Source organism: Tupaia chinensis, unplaced genomic scaffold, assembly GCF_000334495.1.
Source record: "Tupaia chinensis unplaced genomic scaffold, TupChi_1.0 Scaffold000528_1, whole genome shotgun sequence".
Lineage (NCBI taxonomy): Eukaryota > Metazoa > Chordata > Mammalia > Scandentia > Tupaiidae > Tupaia > Tupaia belangeri.
This window is the reverse complement of record NW_006160041.1, coordinates 7085618-7109956: the sequence shown is the minus strand read 5'-3', so window position 1 is coordinate 7109956 and position 24339 is coordinate 7085618. Positions and strand designations below refer to the sequence as shown.

At 36.8% G+C, this 24339-nt stretch overlaps 1 pseudogene; it reads left to right on the top strand.

Annotated features, from left to right (window-relative positions):
• The first annotated feature begins 304 nt into the window (after window positions 1–304).
• LOC102493174 (nucleolin pseudogene) lies at window positions 305–23898 on the top strand (annotated as a pseudogene).
• Window positions 23899–24339: the final 441 nt, after the last annotated feature.

The following is a 24339-nucleotide window of genomic DNA, read 5'->3' as shown; positions in this document are numbered from 1 at the left end:
TTTTCAAGCTGGGACTCTTTTGTGGTCAGCCATGTGGGAACCTAGTACCTTAACCATTAAGGAAGAATGAACTAAGCTTACAATGTGAGAGGTTATTAAGAAATACCAACCCTCCTCAAGGGGGGTTATTTCTCACTTTCTGTCTTTCTGTCTCTCTGTGTCTCTCCAGAGACCACACGTGCCCTATAGCAAAAGTCTCTTTAAAAATAAACAAAGAAACAAAAAACTATCCAAAAGAGAAGGAATCAATAAAATATTGACATAACAATAAATAAATTAAGAAATTACAAACAGTATAAACAACATGTCTATCCAAAAATTTGGTTCCATAGTAAAAAAAGAAACACATAAACAAAAAACAGATAAACTACAAGCTGGCCTACTCATTAAAAAGGGGGAAACACAGCAAGCACAAAAAATTAGACATCAGAAAAGGTTTAAAAAGGTAAGTCAGTTGTGTCAAATCACACACACACGCAAAATTTATTTATTAGAGAATTACTTATAATTGTGGCAACATAGAAATAATCTAAATTTTCAGCAGAAGGAAATTCATATAATGCTAATATGTTTATATAATAGAATACTGTACAACTGTTGTACAGAATCATGTATAGTTCTTTTTATCTACAACATTTTAAAATACATATTATATGACAAAATGTTAACTTTTAAAAATCTCTGGGTGTGATGTTATCTGTGAAATGACACTTCTTGATGTTATTTTTAAATGATTATATGAAGTAAAACAATCTAAAGTAATTATATAAAGTAATACCTATTCATCTTTTACAGTAAACTATTTCATCAAGTACTTTTTATGCATCAGGCACAGTGCAGGTATTAAGTTTAGGAAAAAATTTAATTCCCTGCTTTCATTTTACCGAGTATCTAATTGGTGTATCACACATTAATCAAATTTATTACATAAAGTAAAATGATAAGAAATTTACAATGTGTATTGGGAGCATATAATAAATAATAATACTTAGCAATCTAGTGCACAGTAGGTGCAAAAATCCATGTAAATCTTGTCTCTTCTCCTCTTTCTGATACTCAACCTACTCTACTTCCCATGAATCATATTACTTCTCAAAGGAATCCAAAATGGATTTACTGTAGTTTCCTAAAGTAATTTAAAAACATCATAATGCCAGGGAATAGTCTCAAGTCTAAACATTGGGGTAATCCAGTACATTGTGTCTTGATAACGTACAGTCTCTAAATCTCGTATGGATTTACTATAATTTGCCACTCAGGTGAATGCATAACAGGGTTCCCGCTCCCTGCTTGTTCAAAACACCAGAGAAATGAAAATGGAAGTACGGCTTACAACTCTGTGTAAAAACATATATTAGACTGTTCCTGGCAACTCACAGACTCCTAAATCACTTGAGTCACTATCACTCAAGATGTGGGTAGTCTTACTGTCAGCATTGGAACTATGCACATCTTGAGAAATAGTGGGATAATGTCCATATGCTGCCATTGCACAGTGATTTCCCTGCATAATTCTCACCAGCATCTGTTAATACACAGGTCTTGAGTTTGCTCCTGTAATTATTTGACCATATCTTGCTATCATAGCTTTAGTTTTCCCTGTAGCAGTTTTCATTTTCTTTCTAATTTTCTACTCAGCTAAGGAGAAGAAAAAAGAGGTGATACAAAAAGTTGGTGAGTTCTAGTGAGAAACTCTTGTTTTTCACCTGTGAAATTCTGGGGAAAGGAAAAGATCTGAATAATGAAAGTACTGAATGGCTACTTTAGATTGTAGGGCAGGGAAGAAGACCTTCTGAGGAAGGATTTTAAGCTAAGAAACAATCTATACAAAAACCAAGAAAACTGATTCTGGGCAATAATAATAGCTAATGGAAAGATCCTACATTGGAGAGTACCGCCACCCAGAGATTTTTCAAAGTTAATATTTTGTCATATAACACATATTTTAAAATCTTGTGAATAAAAAGAACTATACATGATGCTGTACAACATTGTACAGTATTCTATTATATAAACATATTAGCATATTAGCTCCTTCATGGGGTCAGTTATTCTTTCTTACTGGCTTGATTTGTTTTAGAAACATAAGAACCACCACTGAACAGGATTTAGAGCATAATCAGAGAATTGATGAGTTCAAAAAACTAGGTGGTAGCCAGATCATGTAGGATTTTATAATGCAGAGAAAAGAATTCATTTGTCTGCTTTGCGCTAAACGCAGTGAGAAGCCATATGCTACTTTTTCATCAAGGGAATGATGTGATATTATTTATATTTTTAATGAACACATTTGTTGCTGTGTAGAGAATGAAAAATTGAAGGGTTCAAGCAGAAGCAAGGAGGTTCAAGGAGAAAGAAATCAAAAAGTTCTAACATTTATCAAGGTCGAAGTAAGCTATAATAGTTGTCTCAGTTTTGCCATTGCATTGCTAGCAAAAATACCTGAGCATGGGTGAATTTATAAAAAATAAAGATTTAGGGGGCCAGCAGGTGGTGTGGTGGTTAAGGCACTGGAATTCCACATAGGTGACAGCAGTTTATCTCTGGACCTAGTAGCTTGTTTTCTCACATTTTTTCTCTCTCTCCATCTCTCTCTCTCTGGTGAGCACATGTGCCCTATACAAAATTAAAATAATAATAAATAAAATTAAATAACTAATTCTTAAAAATATAAAAGAAATAAAGATTTATTTGCAAACTCATGATTCTGGTGGCTGGGAAGTCCAAGGTCTAGACCTATAGCATGGTTGACAGAAGCACAGAAGATTACAGGTGTGCACAGAAAAAGAGAGCACTTGCTCTCTCTTTCTCCTTGATAGCAACCAGCTCTCAAGGGTTCTAAAGCTTGCTGGGTCTTGTAAAACATCATTACTCTATTAATGAGAGTGTTGCCACCAAGATGCAATCCCCAGGAATCCAACCTTACCCATGATGCCTTGCTGCCTCCCAACATCAAATGCCCAAACATGAAACTTTGGAGGACAAGTCATGATCTAAATCATAATGGTAATGCATGCAAAAATGGAGAAAATAAGGTAGTTTGGGTTATGTTTTGGAAAAAGAATGATTTAAAATAAATTAAAAACAAATAAATTTTGGTTTCTTACCCTACATGTCAACAGAACTCTTAATGAAAGATAGAAAGAAGGAAGGAGTTGGTTTGATAAATATACTGAGTTTGCTTTTTGTTGATAATATTAGTCAGACACCATTAGTCAACCTGAAATATATGGAAATAAGTTTATAGTCTGGCTCTTCAGCTTAGAAAATATTTTGCCTCTTAGAAAAAATTTTATAAATCTTTGATCTGGTCCATTATATTTGTATTTTTAATGCTTAACTTCCAGAGAATACATATAGCTTACTTACTTTCATGGTCTTTCTTGGGATAGTCTTCATTTTAGCCACCTAACTAAAAACATGATACATATCCTATGTCCTTATACCTCTACAATCATTTCATTTGATAAGCCTTGAAAATTCATTTTAATTTATAAGATTCTCCAGGTGAAATACCTAAACAGTGACAACCAGTGAGGGAAAAAAATGTGTGTGTGTATGTGTGCGTGTACATTATATGTGTATTTCTTTGAGGCTCTTTGTGCAGGTCATAAATGGACAAGAAGACTTAAAAAATGATTACAGAAAAATGGAATTAAATTATTTTGTTGCAAAAATGTTTTGAAATGCATGCATAGCTTTTTCACAATATGCATTTTCCATGAACTAACCAAGGGACCCACCATATAGATTTTTAATGTATATATGCATATGAATATATAAAATATGCATATATATGCACATATATATGTGTGTGTATTTGTGTGTGTGTGTGTGTGTGTGTGTGTGTGTGTGTGGACAGATACTTGTTTTCTTTTCTGGATGATATATTCAAAATGCCCCTTCATGGTGGCAGTTGTTCTTACTCACTGGCAAATTTTATTCTCTCTCAGCAATAATTGTTTTAAATATAGGAACATGAGAACTTCAGTTCAATCAAAAATCAAGATGCTATGGCTTATATTCATAATTGACCTCCATCTCTAGTTATCCATATGATCACAGTCCAATTATTATAAGGTTTCAGTTTTCTTTACCCTCAGATTAAGACCTCCCCCTGAAAATTAAAAAAAAAGGCAAACACTGTGAAACTAAAAAATAATAATAATAAAAATTTTTAAAAAAAGAAGCCTCAGCAAAATAATCTCTGGGTCCCTTCCTTTTGTAAATTTAAATGGAATAGAAATCTACAATTCTCCCAGCACCAGGCACCCTTAACTGTGCCTCATAAATAATAATAATAATGTTTCACAGAGTGTATGGCACGAAGTAAGGATTGTTTGCAAAATGCAATTTAAACAGATCGCATTTTATGGCTTGCCATTTACCGTAGTAGTAAATAGCAAATAGGCAGTTGTGCCTACGTGTATTTGCTGATCTGTCAGACACTGGAAATAAGGCCGGTGCATTATCCCTTTATAAACCAGGACACGCATTCGTTCTCAGGGAGAGGCATTAAGTTTTTATTGAAAACGACAAGCCACTGCAGCTGGGGTGAGCCACAGAAGGGGCTCCTTTCATTACCATTTAACATATGCATACACGTTTTTCAGAGTGAATGCCAAAGTTTCTTTAGCCTTCCTCTGTCATGTATGGAAGTCAGCATTTCATTTATTTCAATGACTTTAAAGACTACTATTTTCTCATTATATTTTATCTACCCATGTCATGCTTCAATTCGGCTTCATAGGCCAGCTCTGGTTGCCTGTTAGAAAGGGAAAAAGAATAACAATCATTGTTGCCTTTCAGTATGAAATTTCTAAATATTTTGTCTCGTTAGAAAGGGAAAAAGAATAGCAATCATTGCTGACTTTCAGTATGAAATTTCTAAATATTTTGTCTTGCTTCTTTTAAATACCAACACATATACACAGAGTAAGAAGAGGCTTAGCCTCATATTATTAGCCCTCTTATACATTTATGAAATAACTAAAATTGTATGTAGTTATAGACTGATGAGTTCTGGATATACCCAGTGTATCCTTATTTTATTCTTGCAAAGAATTCACAATTGGGAGCATCTCTGTGGCCTAATGGTTAAGAAAGCTGACTCCTATATGACTGTCTTCATGGCTCAAATCTCAGCCCTCATGACTTGAAAACAAAATGTCGGGTGCACATGCATGAATGTCCCAAATTCCAAAAGGATGGAAAAATGGAGGAGAAGGAATTGTGGTATGACCACACCTCAGTGAGGGGTGCTTTCTCCCTCTCCCTGTCTGTCTTTCTTGTGAGTGCTCACAACCTCTGACAAAACCAAAAAAGAAAAAGAACTCACAATTGGTTCAGTACACCGTAACTAGGTTGCTTCATTGCATACTGCCTGCAAATGGAAACAAAACTCTGAACTATTTGAGAGAAATTGGAAAATATTTATGCAGGTGAGAAACAAGATTTAAAGAATAAGTCTTAATTGGTATGGAGCTTTCACCATATATGTATGGCAGCTAGTCAGATGACTAAATTGTTTCCTCATATTTTAATCTGTGCCTTAGAAACATTACTTATAATTTAAAGGACATTACTGGTTAATTTTGTTCAGTAAGTCCTCAGAAGAATATAGAACTTAAGGTAGAGTTCAACCAAACCTGTATATACCCTCTATAAAATGAAGCATGTGGTGGTTCACGAGGAATTAATAGAGAATTCTTACTGGTAAATGGTTCTGACTGTATTTTAGTGAAATGACAAGGCACTTTTTCTCTATATATATTCATCTATCAATTATATTTATGATGTAGCATAGGTATAAAACTCTCCCCAAGTTTACATACATATACTGTGGAGACTGCTCTGAAATCTAATACCATCACATGAAAGTACATTGCATAACTTGCTGTATCACCATAGAATGAGGATAATATTATGAAAAGGGAAAAACAGTTCATTTAACAGGGACCTAAGTGCAGAAACCAATTCCACAAACACAGTCTATAATCCCATGAACTCAATTTGGGATTATTAGAAGCAGCATCAAAATAGAAACAACTGTTCTTCTGCCAAGTCACCTAAGAATCACAGCCTCAGTTTTCTCATCTACAAACCGGAAATAAAATATATTCTTGAAAGACAATCTCCCCTGGGTTGTCTACATTTCTGCATATACAGGAGTCAAGGCTCTGTCAACATTTTGATCCAGACTATCTTCTCAAGAAAGTTTGCATAGCAAACAAGCTTAGAAGATAGAAATAGTTCCAAAGTGGAGGCACTGTCATTTGCTATCCAGAATAATAATAATGCCTCCTTGGTAAAAATTGGGCAGGTTTACTTATAGTCCCTTTAAAACGTTGAAACTTCCTAAATTTAGGATTGTTCTCTTGTGATGTAACCCAGAAATCACGTGGCCCTCACTGCATTGTTTTATGGAAATTTGGACTTGAGAGGCGAGGACAAATACTGGTACTCTGGCTTTTGCCTTTATGCTAGAATCTGTGTCATGCTGAATTATTATTTGACAAGTACAATAAAATTACAGAGGATTCACAATTCTTGACATGTATTTCATATGGTTGTTGTGGGGATCAAATTATATAATGCATTTGTAACCCTTAGCTCTGTACTTGGGCGGAGAATTTAAAAAATTTAGTGGGCCAGCCCATGGCCTGGTGGTTAAGGCAGCTGGATCCCACATGACTATGTGGGTCAAGTCCCTGATCCAGTGGCTTGAGAAACACACCAAGTGCATGACTGTGCATGCCCAAAATTCTAAAAGAAGGAAGAAATGGAGAAGAGATTGTGTCATGACCATGTCCCTACGTGGCGGGGGGTTGCTTTTCTTCCTTTCTCCCTCTCTCTGTCTCTCTGGCAAGCATGTGTACCCTCTGGCAAACATTTTTTTAAATTTAGTTATAACATTATTAATTATTGCTCAAACCACAACAACTTCTCATACAAACTTATCATTGATGAGACTCACATTTAAAAAATGTACTCAATTACATATATTTAGAATTTCATACCATTTGTTTTTTATTTTCTTTTGTAAATTACTGAATTTGATGTGTATCTAAGTGAATTAAAAGTTTCATTTTTTCAATAAGCTTCCTATTTCCAACTTTTTAGTACTTTTAATTTTATATTCATTTCAAAAGGAAAGATATTCTGATATTAAATAGTTAAATAACTGCACAAACACTGTTCTACAAAGATATTAATATTGCCAAAAACTGAGCAGTGGGCAGACATCCTAAGCCTGAGATAGTGGCAAATTTGCTAACCAATGTAAGTAAGCAGATTCAGTATGAGAACGGATAAATAGGTGGTATTGGTTATTTTAAGGTCAACCATCACCTATGTACATAATACATTTTTTATAAAAACTTAAAATTTCACACATCTATTCACGTCCATTTACAGCTATAGATCTATACCTCTCATTGCATAAGCTGTTCAAAAGCTGTGTCTGCCTGTAACCAAACAACCAAGAAGAGAAATGAAATTTGTCAGTGCTATGGTTTCAATGTGTCCCCCAAACAGCATTGAATTAGAAAGGTAATCCCCTTTACAACAGTGTTTGGGAGATGAGGTATAATGAGAGGTGATTAAGACACAAAGGCTCTGTTCTCATGAATAAAGTGAAGTTATTAAAAAAGTAAATTTTAGTATCTTGGGAATGAGTTGTTTATAAAAGGATGAGTTCGGTCTCCTTTGGTCTCTTGTCTCTCTTGCTTTCCACCTTCTGCCATGAATGAAGCAGAAAGACCACTGCCGGATGCCAGTCCCTTGATCTTGGACATCCCAGCCTCCAAATCACAAGCCAATAAAAATCTGTGTGTTATAAATTACTCAGTTACCATATCAGCGGTTGGCATAGTGGCTATGTCACTGGACTCCCATGTAGTGGAGCGTGGTTCAAGTACCATACCTGGTGGTTTAAACTCACGCCAGGCACGTGTGCGTGCGTGCCCAAGATCCTGAGAGGAGAATGAAGGAGAAGGGTTTGCGCATGGCCATCCCCCTGGGGAGTGATTTCTCGCTTTCTGTCTCTGTCTTCCTGGCAAGTGCACATGTCCTATAGCAGAAACCTCTCAAAAAAAAAAAGAAAAGAAATTATTCAGTTGTCAGTATTCTGTTTTAGCAACATCAAATAAATTAAGACAATCAATCAAGGTAATATTAACATATAAAAGCAAACAAAATTATCAAATAATATTAAAAATAAAATTGATTACTAATCCCCATTTTCTATCATTCTGCTTATCCTATATATAATTATCTAGTAGATAAGGGAAACAGAAATCCAAATTTTAGTGTGGTATCCAAAGCAGCAACAAGTTATGTCTAATTATGTGAATGTGCATCTGAGAAAGAAGTATATTTACAAGTATGATGGGTCTTTAAAAAGAACATAGAAAATGCATATTATGCTAAAACTAAGCATTTTTATCTAAAAATAAATTCATACTTTATTTAAATTTTTCACAAACTTTTTAAAGCTCCCTTGTTTGTACGTATTTCTGAAAAAGCAGGGAACTTTGTTACAATAAAGATTGCCCATATACATATTCACAGACAGAAAGACAAAATTCTTGAAAAGTTTTTACACATTGCTTTGTTTGGCAATCCATAAGTAGGGCCCAAAAATAAAGCCAGCCAAATACTAACCAAGAGAATATATTTATAGTCTTTTTTCTATTACTCTAAAACTGACACTAAGCTTTTCTAAAGAAAAATAACTGGAAAGGCATATTTTGTATTTAAAATAAAGAAAATTAAATAAACTTGTGTATATAAATATATGACAAGCCATTTAAACATTCTTAGAACAAAATAAACACACAATGCATAGCATTAAAAATCTAAAAACATTTCTGTAGCAGATCTCTAAAATAGAATGTTTCCCTCTGTTTTTAATTTATTTAATTAATTATTATTATTATTTAAATTTGATCAGAGAGAGACAGAGAAAGTGAGAAATAAAGTCACCAGGTCTAGGACTTGAACTACTTTTAGTTCTGTGGGAGTTCAGCTCCTTAACTACCATACTACCTGCTGGCTCCTTCTTTCTTTTTGAAAATGTATTTTATTATTATTCATATGTGGCAAGGCCAAGATTAGGAGACAATCACTGTTGAAATTATTTATCTTGTTATATGCATAGATCCCAAGAGCAAAGATCATGCCATGTCATGGCAGGAAACAGAAACAGCAGTGTCAGTCAGAGACAGCAGTGTCAGTCAGAAGGCTCTTGTAGGCAAGAGCCTTTATTGTGGTTTCTATGGGAAGAAATGGCCAAGTATGGTAAGTGAATCTAGAACTGGCGAGTCTGAATAATGTCAGCCAGCTGTGGGCACAGTGGCTGTCTTTATTTGTCCAGCACTTGGCTACTATGGTTTGAATGTGTCGCCTCCAAAACTGAAGTATGGCGAATATGATATATTGAGAGGTGGAACTTTTAGAGGTGATTAGGTCATGAGGGTAGAGCACTTATGGGTGGGATTAGGGGCCCTTATAAAAGGGTGTGATGGGCCAGCTAGTGGCATGGTGGTCAAGGCAGCTGGATCTCACACCCAGTTGTGTGGTTTGAGTCTCGGACCCATTGATTTGAAAACTGTGCTGAGCATGTGTACAGGTGTGCCCAAATTCCAAAGAGGACGATGAAGAAGAAGGGATTGTGGCATGGCCATCCCCTCTGGGAGCTGTTCTCTTACTTTATCTCACCTCCCTATTTGCCTCTGGTGAGTTCATGTGCCCTGTAGCAAATTTTTTAAAAGTGTGTGTTGGGAGCAGGGGGCCTTGAAGGAGGGAGTTTATTTTGACTGTCCTTCCACCTTCCATCATGAGGACAAGCACTCCTCCCATCTAGTGGATGTGGCAATGAGGCACATTGTGGAAGGAGAGCAGCCCTCCCCAGACAAACATGCCAGCACTTGACTGTGGACTGCTCAGCCTCAGAAACTGTGAAAAATAAATTTCTGTTCCTATAAATGACCCAGTCTCAGGTACTCTTCCTAACAGCATGAATGAATTAAAACACTGACCCTTGAGTAATCAGGGAATGAGAATAGGAGCCCTGGGTGTGAGAGTCTACAGTGGTTGAAAATATAGTCTCTGGATTAGATGAAAGTCTCTTGTACACCAGACGAGTCCTTTATTATCTCTAAAAATTGGCTAGCCCTGGGAGGAGCAGTCCTTCCGGGATCAGCAAGATCCCAAGATGTCAAAGCATCAGAAACATATGGCTAACACACCCCACCTCACAGAAAATTTGTAAGACTTTAGAATCACTGTTTATAAAACATTTGTGAATATTTTAGTGACAATTTTCATGGAATTGTATAATGGCTCTGTATCAGTCAGGGTTACAGCAGAGAAACCAAAGAAGTAGGAAATAGCTTTCAACAGATAGAAGATGATAGAAAGACATAGATCATCCTCTGGATATAGACATAGGCTAGCCACAGTCAGGGGCTGTCTAATATTTCGGAGCATGATGGATCATATACACAATGGTGGTACCAGAAGATCATGGTGGACTGAAAAATTCATACCACCTGGTGACACTGTAGCCACCATAATGTGGTTGGCAATGCATTACTCACATGCTCTTAGTAATGCTGGCATAAACAAACCTACTGCATTATCAGTCATATAAAAGTATAGCAATATGATTATGTACACAATACTTAATAATGATAAAAAAGTCACTTATGATATTATACTTTTTATGGTTGTTTTAGTGTGTACTCCTCTGCTAACTGAAATAAAGTTTACAGGGCCAGATGGTGACACAGTAGTAACACAACTGGACCCACATGGGAAGGTCCCAGGTTTGCACCACACGGCATCCCTGAGCATGGTGGACATGAGTACGTGTGCCCATAATCCAGACTACTGAGGCTGTAGTGGTGAATCACAGCAGCAAGACCCTTTTGGGAGCGTCTGTTTCTTTTCTCTCTCTCTTATGAAAGAAATAAATAAGCTTACAATAATGTTTAAAAATTTACTATAAAAGAATACATTGTGTTATGCCTACAGCAATCTCAAATATCTCATGTTTACCTCACCTCTTGTCTGAATGCTTTTCTCCTATACTTGATTCTGTCTCATGCTGTTTGCTAATCATGGCCCTTCCAGTGGGATAAGGTGTGAAGGTGGAAGACAATGATACTGATAATCCTGACCTTGTGTAGGTTAGGCTAATGTGTATGTTTCTGTTTTCTTTCTTTTTTTAGAGGTTTTTGCTATAGGGCACATGCGCTCACCAGAAAAAAAAAAAAAAAAAAACAGAGAGAAACAGAAAGACAGAAAGCAAAAAATCACCCCCCTGGGGGATGGCAACACCTCAATCCCTTCTCCTCCATCCTCCTCTCGGGATCTTGGGCAAGCACGCACACAAGCCAGCCCTGCCTTTTCCTTCCTTCTTTCTTTCTTCTCTCTCTCTCTCTCTCTCTCTCTCTCTCTTCCTCTCTTCCTCTCTTCCTCTCTCTCTCTCTCTCTCTCTCTCTTTTCTCTCTCCCTCTCTTTCTCTCTCTCTCTTTCTCTCTCTCTCTTTCTTTCTATCTTTCTTTTTTTAGAGATTTTTGCTATTTGCTATAGGGTGTGTGCTCTCATCAGTGAGAGACAGAAAGGGAAAAATTATGCCCCCCCCCACACACACACACCCCAGAATGGATGGCCACACTGCAACTCCTTCTCCATTCTCCTCTTGGGATTTTGGGCACACACATACACACAATACAGGGGCCCAGCATAAGTTTCAAGCCACCAGATCTGGGACTTAAACTATGGTAAGCCACATAGGATCCCAGTGTTTTAACCACTATTCCTTCTGCAGGCACCTCTGTACTAGGTTTTAACAAAAAAGTTTTAAAAGATAAAACAGGGCCAGCAGATGGCAACTGGATCCTTACATAGCCGACTGCTTGTTTGAGTCTCGAACCTGAGGACTTCAAAACCATGCTGGGTGCATGTGTGTGTATTGCTAACATTCCAAGAAGTGAATGCAGGAGAAGGGATTGTGGCATGGCCCTCTTCCTGGGTAGAAGCGATTTCTCTCTCTCACTCTTTCTTTCCCTTTCACCAAAGGAGTTAAAAGTCTAAAAAGTTTAAGTTTATATAGTAAAAAAAGTTTCAGTAATCTAGGATTAATTTATTACTGAGGAAAAATATTCCAATGTAAATTTAGTGTAGCCTAGGTGTGAAGTAGTATTTATAAAGCCCACAGTAGAGTATAGGAATGTCCTTGACCATTACATTCAGTCACCAGTCAATCACTGACCCACCCAGAGTAACTTCCAGTCCTATAGGCTCTATTTGTGGTTTTCCACTGCATTTGTACTTGCCATTTCTGTTTAGATAAACAAATCCTTCCCATTGTGTTACAGTGGCCTAAGGTACTCGGAAGAGTAACATGCACACATACGTGCATAGACAAATTCTACTGTGTCCTTCCAGGCATGTTTATGATGAAGTTCACAAAGTACTTATTTTTCCTTGGTAAGATTTCTGCAGCAATTATTTAAACAGTATAAAAATTTCAGGAGCACAGTGTCTCCTTTAAAGGAGCTAATATTGTTCATTTTAGATGGTTTCCTAAGACTAACCAGCACTCTTCCTTTCCCTAAATTTTCACAAGTAACTTTTTTCACCTTGACAACTGATAGCCTAAGCCTCTTATCTGATGTGTGTGAAAGACAATACTGGGTTGTCAGAAAAATCATCACGCATTTTTACACAGAAAAATATGTCATGACTTTTACGACAACCCAATATATGGAAGTTATGACTCATGAACATTTTAGTTTATAGTGAATAAAAATATGCAGTGAATATACTTCCTGGTTCATGAGCTGACTCACATATTAAATAATAGATAGCATTCTTGAAAAATAATTTACTTTTATTTTTTTCTTGTTTCCCTAAGTGTTCTTGTTTGTTTGTTTTGAATTTTGTTCAATATATCTCTCCCTTTTGTTTTCTCAGTCAACAATCAGATGCAAGTAGATAAGAATGAGAAAATGTTTACCCCAGAGAGACAGCAAACCTGCCTCACAGAATGTAAAGAATATAAAGATCTTCGAAGAGGGAAGAAGTCATAAGTGGGAAGACCAATTTGGAGCATTCAATATGTCTTTTCTCCTGTTTGTGATTACTAATGCACCCCTCCTCTTTTTTCAAAATTATTAGATAATCTTTGAAATATGTATTCATAATGGTCAAAGACATTGTGGCTAAAAAAAAAGGACATAATAATTAAAAAGAGAGACTTAAAAAATACATCAAAATAAAAAGTCAATAAGGAAATCATTATCAAAGAAGCCTTTCTTCAATTCTCTGAGAAAGGAAGAAAAACATCTTTGCAGCCTAAGCAGCTTACAAAACAAAGCCTCTACGGAAAGCTTACTCTTCCCTTAGACAAGTTTACAAATGACTAGGTAATGAGTCTTCATTCCCAGAGAAATAAAGAAGAAATCCCAGGACAATTCTACTATTTATTCCACAGAAACAACGTTACTTTTGACCTCTCTAGTACTTTGGCTAGAAGAAGTATAAAAAATATTTAGTGTATTAATTTTGGCTTAAGTAAGAAAAACGCTAACGCCTTCTTGGGGCTTTTACAAGGACCACCCTAATCTCACTCATCGTTTCACAGAGTTTTATAACATTTGGTTGCTACAGGAAATTTTCATGACAGCAGAACAGAAAATAACAAGACTATCTGTTACAGCTTGACTCTATATCAATTCTTGCCTAACAGGAATTTGGTTCTAAAGAACCCTGGAGATATTTTACTCTTTCGCCTTGTCGTGATTCATACTGCTCTCAAAAGTGGGATTTCAAAAACTCAGTTCAGGATTTCCTTTCGGTAGAGCTGTCCTGGGTGCTGAAGTGGACACCGCGACAATATTGGACATTCTATAAATGAGATTTTTCCTCCATTCTTTTTCCTCTTCATTTTTTGTTACACAAAATTGGGTTTTAACCTGGCTTTGCTGATTTTTATCTGTGGCATCCTAAAGTAGCTATTTAATATCTGGAAACCTTCATTTTCCCATGTGTCAGATTGAATATAATGACTAGCTTTTAGTATTGTAATTTTGAGCATTAAGAGATGATGTAAACAAAATGTTCATCATATTGCTCAACTGCACACAAGTATCCATAAAGAACTATAGCTGTTATTATTGTCAGTGGTTGCGTTGCTGCAGTCCTTGTTTTAGTAGATAGTGATCTACTTAGAAATGTAATACAACCGGGACCAGCAGTTAGCATAATGGCTATGTCTCTGGATTCCCACGTAGTTGACCGCGGTTCACATCCCGGACCCGGTGGCTTAAAACTCATGCCGGGTGCGTGTGCATGCATGCCCAAGATCCTGAGAGGAGAATGGAGGAGAAAGGATTGCGGTGTGGCCATCCCCCCTGGGGGGGGGGTGATTTCTCACTTTCTGTCTCTCTGTCTGGCGAGCTCATGCACCCTGTAGCAAAAACCTCTCAAAAAAAAAATAGAAAAGAAATATAATACAACCAATAAAAAGATAACAATTTAATCAAAATAAAAGTCTCAGACAATATATTTAGAAAAACACAAACATAATAAAAATATATAGTGATCCAAAGATGGTCATAGAGGGTGTTATGGTTTGGAAAATGGTTTGTCCCTCAAAGGTTCATGCTTTGGAATTTGCTCTTAGTGGGACAGATTGGATATTCCCATAAAAGTTCATGTGTTGGGACTTGGCTATATTATAAAGGTATTAAGTGAAAACATAACCCCTTCAAGGTACCCCAGTATGGGGTCTTTTGGTGTGATCAAGTTTTTATCATGGGGCTCCCACGATTGTGTTTTGGTGGTTACAGAAGGAGAGAACATTAGGCAGACAGAGGTCACATGGCTATAGATTATGCTCCACTCTGCTTAGAGTTCTGTCTTCAGCCATTTTGTAATGGCTTTGGGCTTTTGGGCCAGCAGAAACTGAATAATCCTTTCTTTATAAATCCAGTTTAAGATATTTTTGTTAGCAAGGCAATAATAGACAAGACAGACTGAAGTGTCAGACTGAACTTTAAAGGGGGAACAGTCCAGCAGTTTGGACAACTAGACAGGGTGGAAAGAAACAAAGCATGAGAAAAATTCTTGGAGCAATAAATGAAGATGATATAACTGAAAAGGAGAGAATAAACTACTATGGATTGAATAAAAAAATAAATTTAGATTGTTAAAAGGTAGAATTCAAAGATTCTTTAAAATTACAAATATAATAATAACTCTAATGCCATGCTGTTGAGCAAGAACTTGAACTTGGCATAATGAGTAGTCATTTGAGATTTTTCACCATGGGAGCAATAACATAAGATTGGCATTTTAGAAAGTTAATTCTAAAGGCCATGTGCGGAATAAATTAAAAGTGAGAGGAAACAAAGACAGGAAGAATGGTATGAGTTGAGGAATATTTGAAAGAGGATAGAAGCTGTGGGAATAGAAAGGCCCAGATGCACAAGATGTTTCAAAGGATGGATCAGTAGAAATTAATGGATTGAATACCTGAAGGCTTGAGTTCATTTCCACTGAGACTTCGTGTTTCATATTTTCATTCACGCAACTCTTGCTTCTAACCCTTGCTTGATCTGTCTCTTTGGAGAAGAAAGAGAATAATAAACAACCTCATCATTTATGTCTCAAGTCTATATCCACATCCTTGGCTTTCAAAATTTAAAGGCCAGGTATATATATCAAGTGAGAAAGAAAACACATTAGAGTGGGAGCATAAGTGTTTTTCAACTTGAGGTGAATCAGAGACAAGATATAGTGACTCTGTCATAGACAGTTATAAAATCAGAAGGTTTTAAAATAAAAACTGAAGTGCACTGTTCAAATATCATACCCAGGATAGCAGACTCAATTGCCTTGTGAACATATAAAACAACTAGTACGTTTAATGTACTTCTTCCCAGAAATGGGCTTAAAATGTAAAAGCTACTTACTAATACAGAATATCAATGAACTCAGAATGTTGAACTTTATTTAGTTTATAATTTTGATTTAAAAAAATTTTGTTAGCAGCCAGCAAAACCATTTCTTCAAGTACAACTTTACATGAAAGCTTAACAGAAGCAAAGTAAGCAAAGTCATTCTGGTGATTCTGATGATTCTGGTGAAATCAGGGAGGGGAAGAGGGTTCTCAGAGTTTTGGTAGTACTGGCCTCTCCTCAAAGCTGCAGAATAGACATATTTTGAAACCACAAAAAAAAGACATATTTTTAAAACCACAGCCTCAGCAAACTTATAGTAGTATTATTGTTCATCCAATATTTCTGAAAGAGTTGGAGATGAGGTTCAAAAATATAATTGGTCTCAGCTATAATATGTTCATTCTACTCACTGAATTTTATGCCTAAAGTCTGACATGTGTTCATAGATATGTATATATCAGCTGCACTTGTTATTGAAAATATTTAGATTAATTAAGATCTTTTGTAAATCAATAAAATGTGAAAAAATGTAATTGGTCTCTCTGGCAAATCTAGGGTTAAAACATAACCTTGGGCTCACATTATAACATCATCCAACTTCTTAGACTAATGTATCAAAAGACCAGGTACAAAAATGAAAAAAATTATCTACACTTTAATTGATTTAGGTACAAATAGTTAAAATTGTGTTTAAATCTATATTTGGTTTAAACTTTATATACAGATAAAATTTATACACACACACACACACACACACACACACACAAACATAGAGTATCCCATAAAACTACATTCAATTCCACAAAGAAATTATTCATTTACATGTTAACTGACTGGCAAATATGCCCTCTAAATTGAAGGCTACTAAAAGAGGATGGTTAAAAAGATAAATAAGACAAGTGGAAAAAAAAAATAAAAGAGACATATTAGAAAGTCTTACAGTTTAAACAGGGTTGTTCAATGAAAATGGTCTAAGTCAGTTTGGGCTACTGTAAAAAATTATTACAGACGGCTTTGCTCAAACAACAATTTTTTTAAAAGGTTTTGCCACAGGGCAAGTGCACTGATCAGAGAGTCAGAGAGAGATTGTGAGAGGAAAAGTGAGAAATCACCCTCAGGGGGATTACCCTCACTCTCCTCCTGGGATTTTGGGCACACACGCACATGTGCCTGGCATGAGTTTCAAGCTGCCAGATTCAAGACTCAAAGCACAGTTGGCGATGTGAAAGTCTAGCACCTTAACCACCATGCCACATTTTGGTCCCTTAAACAACAATTTATTTTTCATTTGGAGACTGAAAGTCTGAGATCAAAGTGCCAGGGTCCTCCTGTCAGTTGCAGACTGCTGACTTCTTACTGAATTCTCACAAGGTGGAGGAAAAGAGCAAAATAACCATTTGGTGTTCTTCCCATGAAGCCTCCACCCTAATGACCTAATCACCTTTCTAAGGTCCTGTCTCCTAATATTATCAAAATGACTGTAAGGATTTCAACATAAGAAACTGAGATGGAGCACAATCAGTTTATAATAATAAATTTACTTAACCTTTCCAGCAGACTCAGGAAATAAAGAACATTATTATTTCCTATTTATTGACAGAGAACCAAAAGCTTAAAGAAAAATGACATTTGCCCAAGACTACATAAAAAGAAAGTGACAAAGCCATGACTCAGTCAGAACTTCACTTCTGAATTCAGAAGTACAGAATAAAAAAATAAAAAGGTAGAAGGATAATGTAAAAAAGAGACACAATGCATGATGTATGAAAGAAAAAATTAATAAATGGGATTTAATTAAAATTAAACACTTCTGTCCTATGAAAGATTATTAAGAGAATGATAAGAAAATCCAGAGACTGAGAAAAATATTTGCAAAATGCATATCTGATAAAGATTTGTATCCAAAATATACAAAGAACTCTTAAAACTCAATAAGTAGAAAGCAAATATCACAATTTAAAACAAAAGCAATATCTGAACAGAAAATTCACCAAGGAAGAGATACAGATAATGAATATTCTCATGACAAAATCTAGAATATCACATTATTAGGGAATTTCACATTAAAACATTGAGATACCATTAGTCACGTATTGGAATGGCTAAAATCTAAAACACTGACATAATCACATGGTAGACAGGGTATGGAACCAGAAGAAGAACTCTCACTCAGTACTATTGAGAGTAAAAAATAGTACAGCCATTTAACAAATTGATTAACAGCTTCTTGAAAAGTTAAACATAGTTTTACCGTAAGTCCAGTGATTACACTCCTTGATATTTATCTAAATTAAGTTGAAAATATGTTTACATGAAAAGGTATGTATGGATTGTTGTCAATGCTTTATTCAAAGTCATCAAAAACTGAAAGCAACCAAGAAATACTACAATAGATACATGGATAAATAAATCGTGGTAAACTCATACAATTGTATATTATGCAATGATAAAAGGAAATGTCTTATCAAGACACAGAAGAAATGGAACATCAAATGGATAATGCTAAAAGAAAGAAGCTAATCTGAAAGGCTGTATACTACACAATTCCAACTGAAGGACATACTGGAAAAGGCGAAACTAGAGACACTGTAAAACAGACTACTTGTTTCCAGGGTTTCTAGAGGTGCAACAGGGAGGAATGAATAGGTGGAGTTTATAAGGATATTTCTAAGGCTGTGAAATTATCTCGTATGATTATATGTGGGAGACACATAACATTATACATTTGTCAAAACCCATAGGACTGTACACCATAAAGTCTCAATCCTGATGCAAACTATGCGATTTTGTTTTTTTTGTCTGTTCCCCCCCCCCCAGAGGTTTTTGTCATAGGGCACGGATGCTCGCCAGATAGACAGAGAGAGACAGAAAGTGAGAAATCACCCCCCAGGGGGGATGTCCATGTCTCAATCCCTTCTCCTCCATTCTCCTCTTGGGATCTTGGGCACGCACGCACACGTGCTCGGCGTGAGTTTTAAGCCACCGGGGCCGGGACGTGAACCGCGGTCGACTACGTGGGAGTCCAGCGACATAGCCATTATGCTAACTGCTAGTACCCAGTGATTTTGTTTTTTAAAAAAAGATCAAGACTGAGAGCAATGAAGAGAGGGAATACGGATGAAAAAGGAAGACTAGGAAGAAGTTAACAAGGCAATGCTAGAGACACCAACACTGACCACAGACTCCAGAGCATGAGCTCAGTGACTGCTGTTGTATTTGCCCGATTAGCCATTCTCATGTCATAACAATATATATTTTTTCTCTTTGCTGTTTAAAAATATTTATAGAAAGTCTTCTGCAAACAAATCTTAGTCTACTTCCTCCAAATCAATCTTGGCTCAATATATCAGATGATAGAGGCAAATTATTAGTTACAAAAATTCAATGACCTTCCATTTAATTAGCATATTTTTCAGAAGCAGTGACATATTTACTAATGGCTTCTTTAAAATAAAAGTAACAGACACAAAAGGCATGCATGTGCATATGCGTGTGTGCACATACAATACATGCACAGACAAGGGAAGTAGTCTTCTTTTTACTATAAAACCCTGATTAAAACTGACAGCAAAGTATCTAGCTAACTCTAGCTAAGGAAAAGGAGAAGTATGAGATGCCTAAAATTTGAAATACAGAAATAAAATGGAATAAGTGGCAAGTCACTAATCATGATATGATTATCACAAACATACTAAAATATAAATTGAAAATCTGAGTAAGAAAATGATGCATACTGGGATTCTTAAAACTAAGCAACTAGCCCTGTAACTTAACTCTCATTTTAATAGGCCTCTAAATAATTAGATATACAATAAATGATGTAGGAATATTAGGGATAAGGAGAATTAAGGGAGAGGCATGATTTTGCAAAATCTAGAGAATGGAGGAGGGGAAAGAGGGAGTTCAGAATGAAGGTGAAAGGATTAATATTCTGTGTTATTTTTATTGCAAACATAGACAGGAAGATAATGAATGCTGGGCCTGGCTCCTGAGATGCAGGTTACCTCCATCCAGGCAAAGGAGGCATGAATAATTAATAATCCACTTCAAAGTTCACAACCCCCATCTCCTCCCCAAGGTAGTCATCAAGAGAGGCAACAGCCAGCTAATGGGAGGATTGCTCAGTACATCTCATGCAAATTGAAGCTCCTCTGCCTCAAGGATTTCTTTCCTTTGCTAGCTCTGGAAGCAGCTGGTTCCCTGAACTCCAGGAGAGAACATTTAGCCCCTTTCAACTGCATATCAGCCACCACTCTTAGCTTCTTTAAAGGTTCAAAACACCATAGGGTGCTGGCCATCAATCAGTGATTGTGCTTTTCATTCAGCCCCACAGGTAGTTGGAAAGTTATTGTTGCTGAAGCACTAAGTCTGTTTCCAAAAACACTGACCTCAAGATATACAGAGACCTAATTAATTGGTTTCTCCAAATCCAAACCAGACAGCCATTAGTCTTTTAGAAAGAAATGTTTAAAAAGCCAGTTTTCTTACTTAAGACCAAGCAAATATCAAACTAAATGCATTAGATGATTTTGATGTGTTTTATTTTCAAAATTCTCCCAACAAACCTCTTATTACAGTTTCAGGCTTAGATGTATATGAAACAGAGCAAGAATCCCCTAATGTATTTTCTAGGGTTCCTGAAATATAAAGTTCATTTGCATTGTAATGACCCAGAGTAAGGAGTAAGTCTTCAAACTTTGGTTATGATAATGACCAACATGGACCTTGAGTGAGGGCCATTTGACCTCTAAAACTCTCACTTAAAGGAAAGAAGATTTTCATTTCAATATGTAAGATGTTTTGTAGACTGGAAACTGCTGGTTGTGAGCTCAGAGACTCCAGGCTGAATGGTTCCAGACACCTGAAGAGGAATTTGATTATCTAAGGCTTCACCAATCAAGAATGCCCACAAGCTGATCACGCCCTCTTGAACCAATCACTGAACTGATCATGCTCCTGGGACCTCTGCCCCAAATTTTGCCCTTAAAAATGCATGTGGGGAACATCTCTCGGGGAGACTGGGTCTTTTCAGCATCAGCTACCCACTCTTCTTGCTTTGCATTTTGCAATAAAGCTGTACTTTCCTTCATCACACCATGTGCCTATAAAACCTGGCTTGGTTTTATAGTGCTTGGGCGAGCGGACCTGATTTGAGTTCGGTAACATATATAGAAGTTAAGAAATTTGTTAGAAATAGAGGCTTCTGAACTCCATCCCTAGAAGTTCTTATTAAGGAGCTATTGGACAGGGAATCTGTACTTTCACCTAAAAGAGCTCAAGTGACTCTGATATGGGAAATTCTTGAAATAGATATTGAGAAATACTGGATAACACATTAGCACCCATAGACTAAATATTTTCAGTTTTGACCCTTTTTCATGAAATCACAATTGTGAATGTCCTATGTAATGTACCTGAGACACCAAGTTGAAACCCATGCAGTGTAAACAAAGCTTGTTTGCAGGATCAAACTAATAAACTAATATTTTTGCATATCTCAAGGTAACTTTATTTTTCTCTGCTTCTCTTTAGACAAAGATCCTCACAAATTGCTTCCAAAGGAAAAAAAAGGGAAAAAAAAAAAAAACATTTTATCTGGCAAATATTCATCAGTACTCATGAAAGAGAAAAGAGAAAACTTTCAGGGAAGTTGAAAGTTTAGGGACGCACAAGATCTTAGTGGAGTCTCGAGCTCTAGCTGGCCACCAAGCATACGCTCTGGGATCTTCAGTACTCGTGGCCACCATCAACAACGCTGGAGTTCCTCAAGACTCATCTGAGTCAACTGCCCACCACACACTCTGCCATCGTGGTAAAGCTCGCTAAGGCTGGTAAAAATAAAGGTGACCCTCCAAAAAATGGCTCCTCCTCCAAACAAGGTAGAAGAAGACAGTGAAGATGAGGAAATGTCAGAAGATGAAGATGATAGTAGTGGAGAAGAGGTGATCATCCCTCAGAAAAAAAAGGTAAGAAGGCTGCCACAACTCCAGCAAAGAAGGTTGTAGTTTCTCCAACAAAAAAGGTTGCAGTTGCCACACTGCCAAGAAAGCAGCGGTCACCCTAGGCAAAAAGGGAGTTGCCATACCATCCAGGAAGACCATTACACCAGCCAAAGCAGTCACAACACCTGGCAAGAAGGCAGACACGCTGGGCAAAGCATTGGTAGAAACTCTTGGTAAGAAAGGAGCTGCCACTCCAGCCAAGGGGGCAAAGACTGGCAAGAATGCCAAGAAGTAAGACAGCGATGAGAAGGAAGAAGATGATAGTGAGGAAGATGATGAAGATGAGGATGAAGATGAGGACGAATTTGAGCTAGCAGTGATGAAAGCAGCAGCTGCTGCCCCAGCCTCAGAGGAGGAAAAGGAGGAGGAAAATGAGGATGAAGACGAAGATGAAGATGAGGAAGATGAGTCTGAAGAAGCTATGGAGACCACACCAGCCAAAGGAAAGAAAACTCCTCAAAAGCTGCACCTGTGAAAGCCAAGACCATGGCTGAAGATGAAGATGAAGAGGAGAATGAGGATGAGGATAATGATGAGGAAGATGAGGACAACGATGATGAAGACAATGAGGAGGAGGAAAGTGAGGAGGAAGAAGAGCCTGTCAAAGAAGTTCCTGGAAAATGAAAAAGGAAAGGACTAAACAGAAAGCAGCTCCTGATGCCAAGAAACAGAAGGTGGAAGCCACAGAACCAACTACATCCTTTCATCTGTTCATTGGAACCCTGAACAATAACAAATCTATTCCTGAATTAAAAACTGGTATTAGTGATGTTTTTGCTAAAAATGATCTTGCTGTTGTGGATGTAAGAATCGGTACATCTAAGAAGTTTGGCTATGTTGACTTTGAATCTGCTGAAGATCTAGAAAAGCTTTGGAACTCCCTGGTTTAAAAGTCTGCGGTAATGAAATCAAACTAGAAAAACCGAAAAGAAAAGATAGTAAGAAAGATTGTGATGCAAGAACACTTTTGGCCAAAGATCTCCCCTACAAAGTCACTCAAGATGAATTAAAAGAAGTATTTGAAGATGCCATGGAGATCAGAATCATTAGCAAAGATGAAAAAAGTAAAGGGATTGCCTATATTGAATTTAAGACAGAAGCTGATGAAGAGAAAACCTTTGAAGAAAAGCAGGGAACAGAGATTGATGGGTAGTCTATTTCTCTATACTACACTGGAGAGAAAGGTCAAAATCAAGACTATAGAAGTGGAAAGAATTCATGGGTGAATCAAAAACTCTGGTTTTGAGCAATCTCGCCTACAATGCAACCAAAGAAACACTTCAGGAAATATTTGAGAAGTCAACTTTTATCAAAGTGCCTCAGAGCCAAAATGGCAAATCTAAAGGGTATGTGTTCATATAATTTGCTTCATTTGAAGACTCTAAAGAAGCTTTAAATTCCTGTAATAAAAGGGAAATTGAAGGCAGAGTAATTAGGCTGGAGCTGCAAGAACCCAGGGGATCACCAAATGCAAGAAGTCCAGAGCCCTCCAAAACTCTGTTTGTCAAAGGTCTGTCTGAGGATATCACTGAAGACACATTAAATAGAGTCTTTTGATGGCTCTATTCATGCAAGGATAGTCACTGACTCGGAAACAGGATCCTCCGAAGGCTTTGTGGACTTCAACAGTGAGCAGTGAGGAAGATGCCAAAGCTTCCAAGAAGGCCATGGAAGATGGTAAAATTGATGGAAACAAAGTTACCTTAGACTGGGACAAGCCCAAGTGTGAAGGTGGCTTCAGGGGTCATGGTGGAGGCAGAGGAGGCTTTGGAGGCTGAGGTGGAGGCAGAAGAGGCAGAGGTGGATTTGGTGGCAGAGGCTGAGGAGACTTTGGAGGGCGAGGTGGCTTCCTAGGAGGCAGAGGAGGAGGAGGAGGAGGAGGAGATCACAAGCCACAAAAAAAGAAGACTAAGTGTGAATAGTTTATCCCTCTGTCTTCCCTCTTCCATTTGAAAGAGAAGACTCTGGGTTTTTTACTCTGTTACCTGATCACTGACAGAGCCTTCTGAGGATATTCCAAGACAGTGTGCAGTCCTGTGGTCTACTTGGAAAGCCATAGAAATAACATTTCAAGGGAGATACTCTTGTTGGTTTTGACTGGATAGTCATATAAACTTTTTAAAGAGATGAGTGACAGAGCTAACTCTTATCTGTAAGTTTTGAATTTATATTGTTTCATCCCATGTACAAACCATTTTTTTCCTACAAATAGTTTTTTTTGTTCTTTTGTTTTGTTTTGTTTTGGGCAATTGTAAAGGAAAGCAGAATGTTTTAACATGATTTTTGCTTCGATGACCTTAGGACAAATTTTAAAAAGTCCTAAAAAAATTAAAATAAAACAAAAATAAAATAAAATAAAATAT